This window comes from Pleurodeles waltl, chromosome 5, assembly GCF_031143425.1.
Source record: "Pleurodeles waltl isolate 20211129_DDA chromosome 5, aPleWal1.hap1.20221129, whole genome shotgun sequence".
NCBI classification, from domain to species: Eukaryota; Metazoa; Chordata; class Amphibia; order Caudata; family Salamandridae; genus Pleurodeles; species Pleurodeles waltl.
This window is the reverse complement of record NC_090444.1, coordinates 1,083,984,998-1,083,995,476: the sequence shown is the minus strand read 5'-3', so window position 1 is coordinate 1,083,995,476 and position 10,479 is coordinate 1,083,984,998.

The window sequence follows — 10,479 nt, the reverse complement described above, 5'->3', positions numbered from 1 at the left end:
TTTGTCTGGTTTTCATTTCATAAAAAATATTTGTCATACTATTTGATTCTTAAAAAATAATAAAATGTATGTTTTATAAAATACTGAACCACTTTCTTGTTATACATTTATATATTTAGTCCATTGTTTAATTCAAAATTTACTGTAAAAGTAAATTAATCCACATGAAATTTTGGGACTACTTCACTTACTCAAAAGCAACATTAGAATTATACATCAAAATTATTCATCCCCACACTTACCACTCTAGAGCACATATTTACAACATACATATATTTATTTGAAAATGAAGCACCAGAACCTTATCTGCAGCCATATTACTTTGTGTACATGTAAATTCTCTTATAATTCAATTTGTATGTAGATTTTTAAACAGGCAGTGGACTGAAAGTAATTAAAAAATATGTACTGCTCTTATTTATACAATAATAATCATGCACTTCATGCGACTAACATTTTCTATGTTTAAGTTATTAATACATTTTTTTTGTAAGGTACATGCTTTCCATATTGTGATGCAAGTCAACGGGAGGCTATGTTGTCTAACAATAAGAGTTCTTGCATGCACATATCATTGAGAGTGTGCTCCTTATATGGAACTATTACATTAGAATTATAGTGCATCATGAACCATCATTGTGCCACATTTTCAGTCTACTTTCATTACAATTTTGAAAAGTGTTTCATATCATCCAGCTTTACTCCCTTCATATTTTTCCCATTTCATCAAATGGCTTGACATACTTTTAAATTCTGTATAGGATGTGATGGTAATCCCTTGTGCTCCACCCTTACAAAGCAGCCTTTCTGACATCTTGTGTGGATTTTCAATGGGTTCCTCTTGGAAGACTACAGAATGTTTTTTTGAAACCCTTGTAGCCATAATTAGATTATCCAACCAATCATCAAAATTATTGATGATATCAGCAAAACACAGTACATCTTTAATCTGCATTTGCTAGAGGTCATCTAATGGATGAGGAGAAAGTGCATAACCTTAACGTTACATATGATGGAAGAGGTCCTATTATAGAAAAACACCCAGTGAGTTTGAATGCCTGTTAGAGGAAGGGGTTGTGACCCACCCCTCAGCCACTTTATTCAGCTATACATCTAGGAATCTTTCTCAGGAAATATTGTCAGGCATCCACGTGAGGAGCATCTGATCGGTCTGCTTCCTCCTTGTGTAAATGTGGTAATACATTTGTATCTAGCTATCTAGCATTACTAGCAAAGAGCTGACTCAATTACTTGTCATCAGCAGGCTGGATTATTGAAATGTCCTCTATGTTGTCAGTCATCAACAATATCTTGCAATACTCCAAATAAAACAAACCATCCCTCCAAATCTGCTGTAAACGTTTTACATCCCACATCTTTATGTCCACCCATCTCTACATTCACTACTGGCTTGAAATACAGCACTGCTTCTTCCTTAAGGTACTGTGCCATAATTACTGAACACAACACAAACAAGGGGCACAATTCAGTGCAATAAAATTAATTTCCTGAATATGTTCATGTTATATGATAGCCCATGCTCATTCTCACACATACATACTATGTCATTTACATTCCTTGGGCAGTGGGCCCTATTTTTCTTAAATGGACAACAGAGAAACTCTTCGTTCTACTGTCCTCCCATAATGCATCCCTTTCATTATTGTAATAAAGATGCAGAAATCCTGGCTCTTTTACATTTTTGAATTTTTTATGTGAACATACATGTCAACATTGCACTCTTTCCAGGTGGCATGATGCTCTTAGTAAGTGACACAAAAAACACAAAAGCTTGTTCCCTTATTCAGCCAATAATATTTCATCACTTCCACATCCCTTTGGTCAATCATAATGACCTTGTATTGAAATGTCCTCATGTTCAAATAAGAACTGCCTGTTTAATATGTCCAGATTTGTTTGCTTTTTAATCATCTGGTTTTTGGACCTTTACTATGGGAGAGTCTCACTACTTTAGTCTCACTTACAGTAACTAAATGGAAATTGAACTGCAAAGGTTTACAACCATAGTATGCCTTTTAAGATAGGGCTGCTGTGACACAGCTTCTGTAAGGGGCTCATGGCTGGTTACATGTGAACATGTGGGCACACACGTGTGCGTGCATGAGCAGGCTGCATGTTAGAGACTACAGGTGTGTGCCGCCTGGTAGCTGAACACAGATGACCTACCATTGGCAGTTTTAAATACAAAGCTTACCTTGCAAAGTAACCTCTTTTGACAGTTCTACACCTTCCTTTTAGATATTAATATGTTACCCCATGTAGGCCTTATTGCCATAAATGCAAGGTACAGGATATTTGAAAGTAGGGCATGTATAAACTAATGCTGAACATGTCCTTACAGTGAGATATACCCTCAAAACAATTTTCACTATAGCAAGGCTGGCTGCTGCTGCCATAGGCAAATAATTGAGCTACATTTTTATATTTATTAAATGCTAACATGTGATGGGTAGAGCCTAGAGAAATACTTATTCCACTCATTTTATTTGTGATTTTAAATTCTCTTTAATGGTAAAGTCAGATTTTAAAATAATATTTTGGAAAAGTCACTTCTAGAAAATTGGTGCTTTTCTGCCTAAACCTTCTGGGGCCTTTCTGAGAGTCGCCAGCTGCCTGGACTGGTGATAGAACTCCCACTGGGTAATGTGCATTGGGGCCAGACAGTGAACAAAAGGTCCTGGCTGCATAGAGGAGTAGGTCTTCCAGACTGGATGTCTGGGGAAGAGTTGTGTCTTGCCCTTCCCTGATTACACTTCATACTAACCTACCTCCAGCACAAACAAAAAAACCTGATACAAGGCCATTGTGTCACTAGCCAGATGGGAGCCAAACCCAGGGGAAAGGGAGGAACTGACCAGAACTAGTTTTTGGGTTAGGCAAAGTGGTGTCCTCCCCCACAAGCGGGCACTGGGCATAAAAGTGGCAGCCACAGAACATGAGTGAGTGCAAGAACTTGGACTGGACAGGTATGTTAGCAATACCATGGACAGCTAGCTGGACAAACCCCCTGATGTCCTGATGGACTAAGGACTCTGTCTACAGCTGACCCCCAGGATAAGTTGAGGCTGTCCTGTGACGTTGCTCTCCTTATACTTTCCGATGGCTAGTTGGGTGAAGATCTAGACCTCTGTGCCCCACCAGCAGGAGCAGCATGGACCAGGAAAAGACTGGGACAGGGAATCACTAAAACCAACTCCCCGCAAGGTGCACCTCTTTAGAGCCCAGGAGACCTGTTGAAACTGCTGCAGGTGTCTTGGTGTCACCACCAGGAGCAAAATGATTCACCGATCAATAAAATTGGCCTACCTGGGATGTAGACCTGGCTTTCTGAAGGATTTGACTTTTGACCTTTTCTGAAGCATGGAACATGTGGGACTCCATTGCTATTTCACTTGGTTCCCCAATGATGGGCATTCCCTGGGAATTGACACAAAGCTTCACCTTAACTCTTTATTCTTAAATTTTCCCCAGACTCCTACAAGGCTCAGGGACTAGATCCCTCTCACCGAGCTCCCAAAAATAGAGGTGGGTTCCCAGGACACTATCCCAGGATCCAGAAGCGAGTGATGTGGAGGGAGGCAGCCAGGATCATGGGGGCCTTGAGGATGCCCTTGCAAAACTCACAGTACCAAAAGCATGAGAGTGTCCCAGATGGGACGGGAGAACTCCTAGGGAAAAACAAAGAACATTACATGGTGCAGCAGCCACAAAAGAAAGCTAAAGCATTAGGAATCGCTCATATAAATTTCACGATCCCGCTGAGGGGCACACCATAGTGCCCTGCAAAGGCAGGATGTTAGCCTTATTTCTTTCTTGCTGTGCCCCAAGGAGTAGCACACCATCTTAACTCCTCAGTGTTGTTGGGGCAACAGAGCTGCAGAAGTCTCCAGAGTAATATATCACAACTTTCAGCCCTATGACTCGTGGGTCATTGCATCCATGACCCCAGGAGAGTTGTTCTTGGGTTTTGAAACATAGGGAGCTGCAGTTTATACTCGATAGCTCTGGAGTGCAGGGACCTGAATGGCTAGATTTGATGCAGCCTAAAGCTGTACAGAAATGACTTAGGTACATGTTATGTTGTTTTCAGCACTTTCTTGACATCATAATGCCGACAGTGATTTTTGATAAGCATTACCTTGCTTTTGTTGACAATAATTACTGCATTTAACCCCTTCGCTGCCAGGAATTTTCCACCTCCTGTGCCAAGCCTTTTTGTCTATTTGGGGTAGTTCCCACTTCGGCCCCAATAAATGTTTGTCCACATAAGTTAAGAAAAAGAAAAGTAAAGAAATAGAGCATAAGTGATCCATGCAAAATTTGTGTCCTTTTTTTCCAACATCCTGGCGATTTTTAACGTACCAAGAGTTTGTGGATTCCCCTGTTCCCTTGGAGGAGACTGGGAGATTAGCTAAAATAGTGCTAAAATTAAGTTTTGGGGAAAAATGGGAACAAGTGCTGCAGAAAAAAATATCTTACCAGCTTTCAGGAAATGGCAGACTTGAATCAGAAAACCACATTTGTCAATATAGTTTTGACAGTTTACTGGGACATACCCCATTTTTACCATTTTGTTGTGCCTTAAGCTTCCTTCCAAGTTAGTGACAGAAATGAGTATGAAACCAATGGTGGATTCTGGATGGCTAAACATTTCTGAAAAGTAGACAAAATTCTGAATTCAGCAATGGGTCATTTGTGTAGATTCGCCAAGGTGTTCTTATACAAAGTAACAGTTGAAATTAAAAAAAATGTTGAAATTGAGCTGAAAAAAACCCAGCCATTTCTTTCTACATTTTCTACAGTAACTTTTTTCAGCTACGGCAGATTTTTTAAAGCAATATACCGTTATATCTGCTGGACCCTTATAGTTGCAGGGATATATAGGGCTTGTAGGTTCATTAAGAACTCAAAGCATCCAAAGCCAATACATGAGCTGCACCTTGCAATGAGTTTTCATTCAACAATTCATTTGGTTAAATATAAAGAGTGAAACATAGGTAGTAGGGAAATTATGTATTTCCAGAGTGGGCATAAGACACAGAGTTTAGAAGCAATGGTTATTTGGACATCTCTGAATTTGGGGTACATATACTAGCATGTGAATTACAGTGCAAAATGACTTCTTTCTGACAACCTGTCTTACATTTGGAAGGCACAAAAAGACAATTGACACTAACATTTGTTCTTCTATTGTGTGTTACCCTTAAGTCTCCAGATATAAATGATACCTCACTTGCGTGGGTAGGCCAGTCACAGGAAACACCCCAAGACGCAATGTGGACACATCACATTTTTACACTGAAAACGGATGTGTTTTTTGCAAAGTGACTAGTGCTTGCGACAGGAAGCGCCCCAAAACACAACGTGGGCACGTCACATTTTTACACTGAAAATGTATCAATTTTTTGCTAAGTGCCTAGCTGTGGATTTTGGCTTCTAGCTCAGCCAGCACTTAGGGAAACCCATAAAACCCACACATTTTTCAAAATTAGACACATAAAGAAATTCAGGATGGGGTGACTTGTGAGGTTCTGTCACCCAGACATCAAAATTTGGCTAAAGAACAACTTTTCCTCATATTTCAGTAATGGAAGCTTCTGGAATCTAAGGGGAGCCATAAAAGTCCTTCCACCCAGCATTCCCCCAAGACTCCCTATAAAAATGGTATCTCACTTGTGGGGGTAAGCCTAATGCCTGTGACGGGAAGAGCCCCAAAACACAATGTGCACACATCACATTTTTACACTGAAGTTTTTTTTAAAGTGACTAGCTGTGGGTTTTGCCATCTAGCACTGCCAGCTCTTAGGGAAACCTACTAAACTCATACATTATTTAAAACTAGACAGTGAGGGGAATCCAGGATGATTTGACTTGTGGGGCTCTCACCAGGTTCTGTCACCCAGAATCTCTTTCAAACCTCAAAATCTGACTAAAATACCACCTTTACCTCACATTTCAGTGATGGAAACTTCTGGAATGTGAGGGGAGTCACAAACATTCTCCCACCCACCATTCCCCCACGTCTCTCGATATAAATGGTCCTCAATTGTGTGGGTAGACCTAGTGCCTGTGTCAGGAAGCACTCCCAAATACAAAAAGTAACACAACACAATTTTACACTGAACACTCATGCACTTTTTGCAAATTTCCTAGCTCTGGATTTTGGCATCTTGCTCAGCCGGCACTTAGGTACTACCAAACTCACACATTTTTTAAAAACAGACACCTAGGGGATCCAGGATGGGATGACTTGTGGGGCTCTAAGCAGGTTCTGTCACCCAAAAATCTTTGCAAAACTCAAAGGGATCCACAAACATCCTTCCTCCCAGCTTTCCCCCAAGTCTCTTAAATAAAATGGTACCTCACTTGTGTGGGTAGGCCTATTGCCCACAACAGGAAGCACTGCAAAACAAAATGTAAACCCATATAATTTGTATAGTGAAAACTCACACTTTTTTTGCAAAGTGCCTACCTGTGTATTTTGGCCTCTACCTCAGCCGGCACTTAGGAAAACCTACCAAACCCACACATTTTTTAAAGCTAGACACCTAAGAGAATTCAGGATATAGTGACTTGTGGGGCTGTCACCAGCTCTGTCACCCAAAATCGTTTGCAAACCTCAAAATCTGATAAAAAAACACTTTAAATTCACATTTAGGTGATGGAAACTTCTGGAATCTGAAGGGAGTCACAAACTTCTTTCCACCCAGCATTTCCCTAAGTCTTCCGCTTAAAATGGTACCTCACTTGTGTGGGTGGGCCAAGTGGCTGCGACAGGAAAGGGGCCAAAACACAACGTAGACACATCAAAATTTTCTATTACAAAACAAACTGTTTTCTGCAAGGGGGGCACCTACGTTTTTGGTCCCGGGCTTGACGGTCATCTAGGGAAAACTACTAAACCCAGACATTTTTGAAAACTAGACACCTGGGGGAGTCCAGGGAGGTGTGGCCCACATGTATCCCCCAATGTTTTCTTACTCATAATCCCACTCCTTGAGCAGATTTTCTACTCAAGAAGTAACTGAATCTACTCGAAAAGGCATGGACAATAAGTAATTGACATGACCTGAAAGAAATCCAGCACCAATTCATAAAAATATAACTTATTTTTAGCATTACATAGACACCAAGATGAACGGAGTGCAACCGTAGCTAAAGATTTTAGAAGCAAAATTAAATCACAGGAAAATGGGCATTTAAACTTCATGTGGAAGTCAATGGAAAAAAAGTACTAGTGACAAACAACCACTTTGAGGTCCAGCTACGTGGAACCCTTGCAGGGTTAAAGTGGTGTGAGTCCTAGACTAGGCCATGACAGTCAGTTCAGATTTACCCGGCCCATGGTTTCTGGGTGAAAAGTTGTCCTTGCTTTCCGTGTTGCTGTGCGGTACTCATGCTGGTGCTGATTTTACTGCTTACACAATGTTGCAGAGAACAAGATGGAAAAACTCAGCAGAGGCTGAATTGTTGATGCTGGATACAGGCTGCATAGTGTGCCCTGCAGTTGCAGTGTCGAGTGTGGGGGTCAGTTACCAGGTTGGCTGGCAACCAACAAGCTTTGGCAGTAGTAAAGGTGAAGAAAAGCTTTGGGAACTTCACAGGGTCTGGGGGAGTTACGTAGTGGCCTGCATTTTTGGGGAAGGTGGGACTACAAATCCCAGAAGACACTGGACCACCTGGATTTTGGCAATCCCATGGAGTGTCCGATGGCTTTGGAGTCAGTTATTCAGATCTGAGGTTCTAGTGTCAGGGGTGTTCCTTAAATACTATATTTATGGGAGATAGGGCTGTGGGGACTAGCTCCTGCAGCTTATCTGCCCTTGAGCTGACAACATCTGATGTAGTGGGTCCCTTTTGCCTGCCAGAACCTTCCATTCTGCCCCTCCTACAATGGCAGAAATGTACATTTAGTGCACAGACCACATTGCTCAACCTAGAGGTGTGGTCAGCCTGCTGGGGGTGTGCACTACCATGCCTTTCTAATTTCCCACCTGTTCACAAGCAAATGTGGGGGCAAAAGGAGGGGTGATTCCTCCCCTGGGGGACAGTACAGATTGCTATTGGGGCAGTAAAGCCTTTAAAGCTCATAGCCCTGAAGGGCCCTTTCACTAGTAGGGGTGGTGTGACTTCCTTCCAGCGTCACCCTTTGTCTCTGACTCCTGGGAAAAATCACACTACATGGCTGGTGGTCAGAACCCTGCCTTGGTGGCATCAAGCACAGGAGAGCATGAACTGACCAGCCAGAACACAAAAGAAGTTGGGACAAACAGGTGAGTAACATTTAAGGTGCCACCTGGGTGCATGCCAGACATTCCTCAACACCAGATTCATGTCAGGTGAGAGAAGGCACATTGTTTGAGGTCAAATTCAACATATCTAGGTGGTACCATAATGGAGCTAGCAACCCATGTCTGCCAAGGTGCAAGTCCCATGTTATCCTATGGACCGACTATCACTTATAATGTACTTTAATATAAAAGACATTATTGAGACATGCTTATATGCCTGCACCTTAAATACAATGCACCTTGCCTCATGGGCTGCAGAGGCCCTACGTAGGTGTGTCTGATGTATACGTAAGGCAGTGCCTTGGACTACATCAATCATGGTGAGGGTGCAGTCAAACTCGAGCAGTTTGCACTGCTCCTGGAGTCTGCAATGGCAGATCTCCCATCAGTAGTTTGTTTGGTTACCCAGGGAAGCAGAAACCTGTGTTGCAGCCCTGGGGTCCCCTTTACCACCTATGCCCTGGGCACCCTGGGTACTATTTACCAGGGACGTATACAGTGGTAAAGTCTATACCAATTAGAGAATTACCAAGTCAACTATCCAGCTTTAGGAGAGAGCATGAGTATGGGGCCTGGTTAGCAGGCTCCAGTACACTGACCGAGGCCTAACCACCAGCATTGGCGCAAAAAAGTGGGGGGTGACCATACACAAAAGGGCACTATCCTACAATTTTTTAATACGAAAAACATTTGGTTAGTTAACTTTTTTTAAACGGAAGGGAGTGCCTTAGAGACTCCAAGTTCCTCTTCCTGTCCAGCAGGCCCATCTAATTGTTTGGTCCATCTCCAGGTCAATTTTCATTTGTATTTCAAGGTGGAAGGATCACTCTCTGTCTGCAATTCTTTCTGCATACATACCATTGGATTTTAAGGAATTTGTTTTTGTGCTATCAAAAGAAAGATAAAAAATGTTGTACAAGGTTGTTGTTTATTTGATAAAGGGCATGCATCAGTATTTATTTGTACTTGTATTCATTTTTTAATATTTGATTGCAATTATGGTGGGTGGTCTGGAGTTTCAGTGGGAGTCTGGTTATTCTTTTGCATTTGTAGTCTTTTGTAATGGAAAAGGGTTGCACAATTCTCTACATTTTCTCCTTGTTTGTTAAAGTTGCACTATTCATTTATTTTAATATGTGGCCTAGTCTGCTTACAGGCAATTCAGCAAGTACTAGTCATGGGTACATGAAATATCTGTGTCTGTGGTATATGTTGTTTTAAAAATCATTTAGGCCAGCGATGGCATTGGATTGCATTAGGAATTTGACTTTTTTGAATTTCACCCCTCTTTTTGTATTTTGATGGGGTAATATTTGATGCCTTGGAAGGACATGTTCTAAAATTGTTATAGCTCACTTAATTTTCATTTTTAACATTGCTGTATTAATGGAAATGCTTAATTAATTGTTGCCATGGGTCTTTTATCTGGCTAGTGTGAGTGTGACTGTATTTGTTGGAGCCAAAGGCCACCATTTGTCTTTGATTGTTCTTCATGCCATGTGGCCAGGGGACATTTTGTGTAGTTAGTGTCCCTAGGCCTGCATATGTTCTTTGCTATCTAAGATTACTTGCTTGTTGTTTCACCATGTAACCGGTGGCCAATATGTGTAGCCAGTAAGTGTACTTTTGCAATAAGCCTGCACGTGTTCTTGGTTGCCCATGCCTCCTTGCTTGCTGTTGTTGTTTGACCATATGGCCGGTGGCCATTATGTGTAGCCAGCCAGTATGCTTTTGTCATTGACCTGCATGCATTCTACTTTGCGGTCCATGCCTTCTTGCTTGTTTGACCACGTGGCCGGTGACCATTTTGTATAGCCAGCCAGTGTTCTTTTTCCATAGGCTGCATATGTTTTTTGTTAACCATGCCTCCTTGCTTGTTTTTGTTTTTGTTTGACCATGTCTAAGCAGTCAATGTGCTTATGCCATAGGCCTGCATATGTTCTTTCTTCTCCAATTCCTCCTTGCTTGCTGCTGTTGCTGTTGTTTCACCATTTGGCTGGCTGCCATAGTGCCATTTTGTGCAGCCAGCCAGTGTGCTTTTTCCATAGGCCTGCATGTGTTCTTTGTTTCCCAATGCTTCCTTGACCACTGTTCTTTGACCATGTGGCTGTTGGAAAATGGGTTATTGGTAAGGGCAGGTAGGTACATACACTTAGCAATAGGCCAC